Raw genomic sequence first — 11,650 nt, 5'->3', positions numbered from 1 at the left:
AATATTTTAGGAGCATTATTGTATATCGAAAAAAAACAACTAATATTGTGTTATAAAAGTAAATTATTTGATTATAGTAAAATTAAGTAAATTGAATTTACTTTTAATGTTATGCTTACGTATTATACATTAATATTACAATATAATTTTTTAGTTAGGTTATAGAAATTTAGTTCGTTAAAATTTATTTAAGTATTTAAAACATTTTAATAGTATATTTTACTCAAAAAGTAAAAATTATGTAGTCGGATATTTTTCGCTTTAGAAAGGGTATAGGTTCAGTGGCACGCGCCAACAGCGAAGAGAAATTAAAAGAAATCACGTAAAGGGGTGAGAGGAATACTTGGTTCATTCTGTTTGAGTTATTGATTTACTTCTTTCGTTTTTAAAGTGAAACTAACAAAGTCAGGTAAGTGTTATATTAAGTTGAAGATGTTGTGCATTGATCTTACTTTAAAGTATTAAGGCATTCAATGGGTTCCGTTAGCCGAAAGTGGATGATAAAATGTTTTGCGCCAATAAAAATCCTGCAAAGGGTGAAACACAGCTCTAAAAGGTAAATATGCAAATAAACAAATAAAACGCATTTTTTAAACATATGACCATACATTTTATCAGGATCGTTGGCCAAGGATTCGGAGGACCCGGCGATGACCATTGTAAAAAGCGATTTAACGTAACATAAAATTATGCTTATTAACAATAATTGTCCTTTAACAGAAAACCTAAATAACATTATTTAATTAAAATATTGTATATTTAAAAGTCTATGCAAATTTATGTATTTTAAATTCTATAAGTAAAAGCTCATGAGAAAAATTCTGATTTTCACCAGTGATTTCACTTGGGACGTGTCACTTGCAAGTGGTTTCATAAGTAAAAAATCATGGAAAAAATCTGATTTTCACAAGTGATTTCACTTGGGAAGTGTCACCGGCACGTGACAGGCCATACGAAAAATTAGTATAAGGAACAAGTGAAATCCCGTGGGACCTCGAAAAATTTTCATTTGAATTTTCACTTGTGAAAATCCGGACATCCCATAGAATTTTCTATATGGAGCGTCACTTGTTCTTCACTTGTGCAAGGTGATTCACAAGTGAAACTTTTTTTTTGGAACTGAAGGGCTACCACTAGCCTACCACTAGTTGATCTAGCCATGTCAAGCTGTCCGTCTTACCGTGTAAACGCTGTGATCTCGGAAACTATTTCTGCGTTTATGCTATATCATTTCATAAAATGAACAAAATCGAGTGTATATAAACACTGTTTCATGATTTTGATAACACACGGATGTTGACTATGAATTCAGCCTCAATGCATGAATTGCTGAAGCACAGCAAAGTTGCAGAAAAAAGTTTAGTTTATAGTTCTATTAAAATATAAAAAATATTGTTCTCATCAATACCTCTCGATTGACCCAAAAAAAGTTTGTCACGCTCACTCTAACGCCTACAAACCGCCCACAAACTTAAAAAAATCGTAAATATGAACGTGGATATCTCGGAAACTATCAAAGATAGAGAATTGAAATCTCAGATTTAGATTTCGTAGCCTTGTATGCAGCGCACGTTTGTTACGCGAATATGCCACACATAACGCCCACAAACCGCCCAAACCTGTGACGCCCACAATTTTCATGCTAGATCAAAAATTTTAACTAAAATGTATTGGTCTCGTCAATACCTATCGATTGATCAAAAAACCGCCGGTATGTGGCGCATTTCAATCTCGCTTTGCTGCTTGAATAACTCCATTTCCCTTTGGTTCCTTTAGCTGAGCAACGGGTATCTGATAGTCGAGGTACCGACTATAGCGTTCTTCCTTGTTTTTATATAAAGTTTTTGCTTTTGAACAACTTTTTGGTAGGTTGAGTACTAGGCTAAGATGTTTTTAACTCACTTGTTTAGATATATTTCAATATGGGTTATAATACTGAAATGCATTTGTAAAGGTCAGCTTTCTAGTCGTCAATTCAACTAAAAAATATTTTAAGCCTAGAAATCCCAAGTGAAAAGAGAAACTTACATTTCTGATTATTATAATTTTCTCTGTATATATATTAAATAGAATGTATTGTCAACGTTATGAAAGCGATACCTGTCTGGAATGTATAGCCACCCAAACTTAAATCCCTTTGCTTGTGAACGGAAGCAGCATGCTCGGCTCTTCTGTGTCGAATCATCATTTATTTATGTACAAGTGTATACTTTTACACTTCTGCGAAGCATTGGGTGTCTAACGCAATTTGATTTTTGGTAGGTCATTTGGATTGTATAAACACTCTACATTGCTTCAGCATAAAGGAGGGAAGGGTATAGGAATCTATGCGCGGTAGAGTCTTGAGTACTTTGTTACCCTCACGCTAATTCATTTTTCAAGTGTCATTCATAAATTACCTAAGCCGGCTGTTCGTACCCAAAGGTACTCAACATGACGACACCCAACAAATCGAGCAGTAGCCAAGTTGGGAACAGTACCAGGCGCTCAGTAGCACGCACTGTATATGAGAATGGCTGATCAGCATATTATATGTCTCACTAATTCACCGTCTCACCGACTCAACGGTACACTGACGCGCCAATGCAGTCTGCACATGTTGCAGTTGTTAGCCGAGCCAACTGCACCATAATCATAATTCACTGACCTACTTTAGATTATAGCTTACTTCAGTAATCATTACACTAAGCTTCCGTGTTCTAAATAGTATATAAGCAGGTATCAAATGAAGAATAAATCAGTTATCAACACACCTCTTAACTCCGAGGTTCTACTTCCTACATCTGGGAATAGGGCTCGTAAAACTATCTATCTTAACTAGCAGCTAACCACGTTAGCTCACCCTTAGCGCAGCTCCAGCATCGCCTGTGGTCCGGCATCGCAGTAACCATCGTTACCTTTGCCGCGACGCGATCGTCCTGCCATCAAAGCGTCCCCGTGCCAGCGACAAGTGCTCATTACCCCCTTGTCCCGCGGTGTGACCCGGAAGTGTCTACTTCGGTTAGGCACAAACATTGGTGAACCCGACGTGATCCTTTAACAACAAAGGATCACACTCAAGCAACCCCCTTCCCACTAAAGGACTCACAGCTTTATCCAGCTTCACAGGATACGCTTCTTCTTCCAGCGTCACAGGAACTTCAGCTTAATACAGCTTCACAGGATACGCTTCTTCTTCCAGCGTCACAGGAACTTCAGCTTCATCCAGCTTCACAGGATACGCTTCGTCTTCCAGCGTCACAGGAACTTCAGCTTAATCCAGCTTCACAGGATACGCTTCTTCTTCCAGCGTCACAGGAACTTCAGCTTAATCCAGCTTCACAGGATACGCTTCTTCTTCCAGCGTCACAGGAACTACAGCTTAATCCAGCTTCACAGGATACGCTTCTTCTTCCAGCGTCACAGGAACTTTAGCTTAATCCAGCTTCACAGGATACGCTTCTTCTTCCAGCGTCACAGGAACTTCAGCTTTATCCAGCTTCACAGGATTCGCTTCTTCTTCCAGCGTCACAGGAACTTCAGCTTAATCCAGCTTCACAGGATTCGCTTCTTCTTCCAGCGTCACAGGAACTCAGCTTAATCCAGCTTCACAGGATTCGCTTCTTCTTCCAGCGTCACAGGAACTTCAGCTTAATCCAGCTTCACAGGATACGCTTCTTCTTCCAGCGTCACAGGAACTTCAGCTTTATCCAGCTTCACAGGATTCGCTTCTTCTTCCAGCGTCACAGGAACTTCAGCTTAATCCAGCTTCACAGGATTCGCTTCTTCTTCCAGCGTCACAGGAACTCAGCTTAATCCAGCTTCACAGGATTCGCTTCTTCTTCCAGCGTCACAGGAACTTCAGCTTCATCCAGCTTCACAGGATACTCAGCTTCATCCAGCTTCACAGGATACTCAGCTTCATCCAGCTTCACAAGATTCTTTGTTTCCAAGACACACAATATGTCTACTTCATTCATTGAGGAAACAAGTCACACAAGAATCGATTTACACAATCGATTACTAGACACCCAAAACGAGCTGCAAGGAAAAATCCAACAGCTCATTAAGAATTATGGCAAGGATTCTGCCGACCGACGCCACCGAGACGGCTATTATTCCGGTAAGCTAAATCAGTTAAACGATCTCTGGCGGCAGTTTTGCGACCTAGATGAAGAAGTCCAGCAAGCGGCACTACCCACTGGAAGTGAGTACTCTTCACGACTGGAAGCACTTAAAGAGTTGGTCGAAAAATATCAGAATATCTTTCTGGACAACATGCCGACTGGAAGCGGGCTTCCGAAGGCCCCCAGACGAACTTCGGCCAACATCAAGCTCACAACAAGAGATCAAGTCAAAGGAGATTCCGCAATTGACACGGTGATCCGACAGTTGCAGAGAAGATGCAACGAATTGGAGTCATCATTAACATTAGCCTCGAACGCGCCAACTGTCACCCCAGCCCTACAAAGGCACCTGGATCTCCATTGGGCGTTACTGAGGCAAGCCCACGACGAATTGGATAGCACACCTGGGGCCGCAGCTCTGGCAGAAGCAGAGCTAGCCCAATTCCACACATTATACGAGGAATACGAAATGAACCTGCTACGAGAAAACGACGCGCCAATGAGCCTAAACTTGGCACTTCCGCCAATAAGCATTCCGGAGTTCAACGGCGATTATCTAGACTGGCCACGGTTCCATGATCTCTTTGTGGAATTGGTACATAACAAACCATATTCGGCCAGTCAAAAGCTACATATTCTACAGAGTTCCCTTCGTGGTGAAGCGAGGAACGTCTTGACAGACACAGCCTTCTCACAGGGTGGCTATGACGACACCTGGTTGCGGTTGAAGGCCAGGTACCAGAACGGCAAAATACTAGTATTCGCCGCCATAGCAAAAATTATTGACCATAGGCTTATAGACGGCTCATCGCGCCAACTAAGGGCCTTATATCCACAAAGAAAACAATTATTTGTTTCGAGGTTCACCCCAGATACCACATCTGAGGATGTTTTGGAATTTATTCGTGAAAAATTCCCATCCGAGAATATTTCAGTTGAGCAATTTAGATTTTCATATGCTCGTAGTATATCGTCGTTTAAAATATTTGCTCCGCCTGATGTGTTTAAGGTACTACTTTCTGAAAGCTTTTGGCTTAATGATGATTTAGTAATAAAAGAATTTGTTCCCAATAAACCGAGAACAAATAACAGACCTTCAACTGCGGCAAAAAACTAAAAAGTTTATTTTTGGCTTATCAAAATGTTAGGGGACTAAATATGAAGCTACCCAAGCTTTATGCTGACTCCTCTGCATTTACTGCTGTTACTTTGGCTTTTACGGAAACTTGGCTGAAACCAGAGATATCTGACAATGAAGTTCTGTCAAACAATTTTAATGCCTATAGGACCGATCGCTCATCACGTAGGGGAGGCGGTGTGCTGATTGCCGTTAGCACTAGCCTAACATCCGAGAGAATTCACTCTGATACTCCTAATGAAATTGAATTTGTTAGTGTGAAAGTTTCCTTGCAATCATTCTCAATATTTGTTACATGGTCCTATATTCCACCTGGCTCTGATTTAACAATTTATGAGCACCACCTGTCTGCGATAAAATCTGTTCTATCCCTTCTTTCTAACAGTGACCTTTTGATTGTTTTGGGTGACTTTAATCTCCCTGATATTTCTTGGTCTCCTCCTACTGACTCACTAGTCGCAATACCTCTATCCGCCCATGATTTTGTAGATGGCCTTCTAGAATTATCGTTACAGCAAGTAAGCTTTAACGGAATTCATTAAATAGACAACTAGATCTTGTGTTTGTTTCAGACCCGTCTGAAGTCACGGTATCTAGAATTGACGCTCTTGTTGTACCTGAAGACCGATATCATCCAACAATGGAATTGACAATCTGCCTCCCATGCGTTGATACCCTCTCTCCTTTAGTTTCTCAAACTAAAGTGAGATGTTTCCGAAAATGTAACTTTAAAAAACTTAACGACATGATTTCTCAATATAATTGGACAGAATTGTACAATTGTATGGATATTGAAAGTGCCACTGAACACTTCTATATAGTGTTAAATACCTTTTTTAATGAATGCGTTCCTGATAGGTTTCCTTCAAAGACAAACAGGCCACCTTGGTTTACTAATGCGCTTCAAAGACTTAAAAACCTTAAGACAAACACTTATAAAAAGTATAAGAAATCGGGTAAGCCATCTGATTTTTCGAAATACGTGGTGGCTCGATCGGATTTTAATGTTCTCAATAGTCATTGCTATTCTATGTATTTAAGTAGATGTAAATTGGAATTTTCAAATGATCCGAAGCAGTTTTATAACTTTGTCAATGCCAAGCGTAAGTCGTCAGCATTGCCTTCATCGGTACGTTTTAACTCAATGGAGGCATCGACGGATTCTGAAATTGCTGATTTATTTGCCGAGTTTTTCCAAACTACTTATAGTTCGGCTGCTTGGTCAAATTCTAACTACCCTAATCCCTTAAATAAGGCAAATTGTATCTTTACCCCTGAAATTACGGAAATTTCTCTCGTAAGATACTTAGAAAAAACAACGCCAACTTATTCTCCCGGTCCTGATGGACTCCCCGGGTGTGTGCTTAAGTTTTGTGCGTCAACCATATGTAAACCGATTCTTAAACTTTTTAATCTGTCTATTTCATCGCCAGTTTTTCCTACTATCTGGAAGGACTCTTTTATCATTCCACTTCACAAAAAGGGTGCAAAGGCGGATGCCCAGAATTACAGAGGTATTTCTAAATTGTCGGCAATTCCTAAAGCATTTGAACGTATTATTACTTCTCATTTGCAACATTTATGTTCCTTGCTAATATCACCGTGTCAGCATGGTTTTGTTAAGCGAAGATCGACCACCACCAACCTTCTGGAATTGTCATCTATTGTAATAAATGGATTTAAGAATAAAATGCAGACTGACGTTATATACACTGATTTTAGTAAGGCCTTTGACTCTGTCAACCACTCTCTTCTCTTATTCAAATTAAATCAGCTTGGGTTTCCATGTAATCTATTAACTTGGATTTCAAGTTATTTGAATGGTAGGACCGTTAGCACTAGCCTAACATCCGAGAGAATTCACTCTGATACTCCTAATGAAATTGAATTTGTTAGTGTGAAAGTTTCCTTGCAATCATTCTCAATATTTGTTACATGGTCCTATATTCCACCTGGCTCTGATTTAACAATTTATGAGCACCACCTGTCTGCGATAAAATCTGTTCTATCCCTTCTTTCTAACAGTGACCTTTTGATTGTTTTGGGTGACTTTAATCTCCCTGATATTTCTTGGTCTCCTCCTACTGACTCACTAGTCGCAATACCTCTATCCGCCCATGATTTTGTAGATGGCCTTCTAGAATTATCGTTACAGCAAGTAAGCTTTATACGGAATTCATTAAATAGACAACTAGATCTTGTGTTTGTTTCAGACCCGTCTGAAGTCACGGTATCTAGAATTGACGCTCTTGTTGTACCTGAAGACCGATATCATCCAACAATGGAATTGACAATCTGCCTCCCATGCGTTGATACCCTCTCTCCTTTAGTTTCTCAAACTAAAGTGAGATGTTTCCGAAAATGTAACTTTAAAAAACTTAACGACATGATTTCTCAATATAATTGGACAGAATTGTACAATTGTATGGATATTGAAAGTGCCACTGAACACTTCTATATAGTGTTAAATACCTTTTTTAATGAATGCGTTCCTGATAGGTTTCCTTCAAAGACAAACAGGCCACCTTGGTTTACTAATGCGCTTCAAAGACTTAAAAACCTTAAGACAAACACTTATAAAAAGTATAAGAAATCGGGTAAGCCATCTGATTTTTCGAAATACGTGGTGGCTCGATCGGATTTTAATGTTCTCAATAGTCATTGCTATTCTATGTATTTAAGTAGATGTAAATTGGAATTTTCAAATGATCCGAAGCAGTTTTATAACTTTGTCAATGCCAAGCGTAAGTCGTCAGCATTGCCTTCATCGGTACGTTTTAACTCAATGGAGGCATCGACGGATTCTGAAATTGCTGATTTATTTGCCGAGTTTTTCCAAACTACTTATAGTTCGGCTGCTTGGTCAAATTCTAACTACCCTAATCCCTTAAATAAGGCAAATTGTATCTTTACCCCTGAAATTACGGAAATTTCTCTCGTAAGAGACTTAGAAAAAACAACGCCAACTTATTCTCCCGGTCCTGATGGACTCCCCGGGTGTGTGCTTAAGTTTTGTGCGTCAACCATATGTAAACCGATTCTTAAACTTTTTAATCTGTCTATTTCATCGCCAGTTTTTCCTACTATCTGGAAGGACTCTTTTATCATTCCACTTCACAAAAAGGGTGCAAAGGCGGATGCCCAGAATTACAGAGGTATTTCTAAATTGTCGGCAATTCCTAAAGCATTTGAACGTATTATTACTTCTCATTTGCAACATTTATGTTCCTTGCTAATATCACCGTGTCAGCATGGTTTTGTTAAGCGAAGATCGACCACCACCAACCTTCTGGAATTGTCATCTATTGTAATAAATGGATTTAAGAATAAAATGCAGACTGACGTTATATACACTGATTTTAGTAAGGCCTTTGACTCTGTCAACCACTCTCTTCTCTTATTCAAATTAAATCAGCTTGGGTTTCCATGTAATCTATTAACTTGGATTTCAAGTTATTTGAATGGTAGGACCGTTAGCACTAGCCTAACATCCGAGAGAATTCACTCTGATACTCCTAATGAAATTGAATTTGTTAGTGTGAAAGTTTCCTTGCAATCATTCTCAATATTTGTTACATGGTCCTATATTCCACCTGGCTCTGATTTAACAATTTATGAGCACCACCTGTCTGCGATAAAATCTGTTCTATCCCTTCTTTCTAACAGTGACCTTTTGATTGTTTTGGGTGACTTTAATCTCCCTGATATTTCTTGGTCTCCTCCTACTGACTCACTAGTCGCAATACCTCTATCCGCCCATGATTTTGTAGATGGCCTTCTAGAATTATCGTGACAGCAAGTAAGCTTTATACGGAATTCATTAAATAGACAACTAGATCTTGTGTTTGTTTCAGACCCGTCTGAAGTCACGGTATCTAGAATTGACGCTCTTGTTGTACCTGAAGACCGATATCATCCAACAATGGAATTGACAATCTGCCTCCCATGCGTTGATACCCTCTCTCCTTTAGTTTCTCAAACTAAAGTGAGATGTTTCCGAAAATGTAACTTTAAAAAACTTAACGACATGATTTCTCAATATAATTGGACAGAATTGTACAATTGTATGGATATTGAAAGTGCCACTGAACACTTCTATATAGTGTTAAATACCTTTTTTAATGAATGCGTTCCTGATAGGTTTCCTTCAAAGACAAACAGGCCACCTTGGTTTACTAATGCGCTTCAAAGACTTAAAAACCTTAAGACAAACACTTATAAAAAGTATAAGAAATCGGGTAAGCCATCTGATTTTTCGAAATACGTGGTGGCTCGATCGGATTTTAATGTTCTCAATAGTCATTGCTATTCTATGTATTTAAGTAGATGTAAATTGGAATTTTCAAATGATCCGAAGCAGTTTTATAACTTTGTCAATGCCAAGCGTAAGTCGTCAGCATTGCCTTCATCGGTACGTTTTAACTCAATGGAGGCATCGACGGATTCTGAAATTGCTGATTTATTTGCCGAGTTTTTCCAAACTACTTATAGTTCGGCTGCTTGGTCAAATTCTAACTACCCTAATCCCTTAAATAAGGCAAATTGTATCTTTACCCCTGAAATTACGGAAATTTCTCTCGTAAGAGACTTAGAAAAAACAACGCCAACTTATTCTCCCGGTCCTGATGGACTCCCCGGGTGTGTGCTTAAGTTTTGTGCGTCAACCATATGTAAACCGATTCTTAAACTTTTTAATCTGTCTATTTCATCGCCAGTTTTTCCTACTATCTGGAAGGACTCTTTTATCATTCCACTTCACAAAAAGGGTGCAAAGGCGGATGCCCAGAATTACAGAGGTATTTCTAAATTGTCGGCAATTCCTAAAGCATTTGAACGTATTATTACTTCTCATTTGCAACATTTATGTTCCTTGCTAATATCACCGTGTCAGCATGGTTTTGTTAAGCGAAGATCGACCACCACCAACCTTCTGGAATTGTCATCTATTGTAATAAATGGATTTAAGAATAAAATGCAGACTGACGTTATATACACTGATTTTAGTAAGGCCTTTGACTCTGTCAACCACTCTCTTCTCTTATTCAAATTAAATCAGCTTGGGTTTCCATGTAATCTATTAACTTGGATTTTAAGTTATTTGAATGGTAGGACTCAGAGGGTTATATTCAAGAACGCTGCCTCTAAACTGATCTATGTGACATCTGGAGTGCCTCAGGGTAGTCACTTGGGCCCTTTGCTGTTTACTTTGTTTATTAACGATCTTCCCTCTATCATAACACACTCTCGTGTACTAATGTATGCTGATGATGTTAAGCTTTGTTTATCACATAATGATATAGCGTCGGGTTTCAACTTACAGTCTGATATTGATTGTTTTCAGGGATGGTGTGAGTATAACCTTTTAAATTTGAACTGCCTTAAATGCAACGTTATGACTTTTCATAGGGGTACTCCTACTTTTGTTAGTTACTCTCTTCAAAATACGCCACTCGACCGTATATATTCAGTTAATGACTTAGGCGTTCTTCTGGACCCAAAACTTAAATTTGACTGCCACATAATGTCCACTGTCAGCAAGGCCATGAGTGTTCTTGGGTTTATAAAGCGTTGGTCAAAAGAATTTGATGACCCTTATACAACCAAATTATTATATACCTCCCTTGTCCGTCCTATTTTGGAATATTGTTCTTCGGTTTGGAGTCCACAATATCAAGTGCATATTGACCGTATTGAGTCGGTACAAAAAAAATGTCTTCTTTTTGCCCTTCGTAGTTTGAACTGGGATCAAAACATAAGGCTACCTTCCTATCAGAGTAGATTACTATTGCTTAATTTACCTACCCTTGCAAATCGTAGAACAATGCTTGGTACTATTTTTATGCAAAATATTATAAGAGGTGATATTGATTCTGTAGAACTTGTAAACCGCCTAACTTTCAATGTTCCTGTTAGACTAACACGAAATTATTATCCCCTAAATTTGCCACGATGTACATCTAATTTTTGTCTGCACGAGCCCTTTCGCGTTCTATGTAATAATTATAACAACCTTTATCATTTAATTTGCACTTCAACTTCTATCCCGGTATTAAAAACTAATATTTTAACTCATTTGCTTCATTCTTAGATGCTTCTTTTATTTTCATTTGTGTCCCGTCTCTATTTGTTTTTTGTATCTTCCTCGCGAACTCGTATTTTTTGCCCAAATTGATAAAAGGGCCCCGCGCGTAACAAGCACGTGCTTGGTGTCGTTGGGCCACTTGTTAGTACTGCTCGTAGTGCATCAACGTCCATCAAATATGACACTATAAAAAACTCAATGAGTACTCTTAAAAACCTCGATATCAGCACAAAATCCTGGGATCCAATCCTGTGTTTTCTTATCAGAAGAAAACTATACCAGCAGTCTCTAGCTGCTCAAGAAAGTTCAGCGGATGCACCAACG

General features: G+C 38.8%; 1 protein-coding gene across 1 annotated transcript in view; it reads left to right on the top strand.

The window, feature by feature from the left end:
• Or42a (Odorant receptor 42a) overlaps positions 1–11,650 on the top strand; it is a 260,948-nt gene that overhangs the window by 1,293 nt on the left and 248,005 nt on the right. The window lies entirely within an intron of this gene.

Source organism: Drosophila suzukii (assembly GCF_043229965.1).
Source record: "Drosophila suzukii chromosome 2 unlocalized genomic scaffold, CBGP_Dsuzu_IsoJpt1.0 scf_2c, whole genome shotgun sequence".
NCBI classification, from domain to species: Eukaryota; Metazoa; Arthropoda; class Insecta; order Diptera; family Drosophilidae; genus Drosophila; species Drosophila suzukii.
Note: the sequence above shows the minus strand (reverse complement) of the source record. Positions and strands in the feature narration are given on the sequence as shown.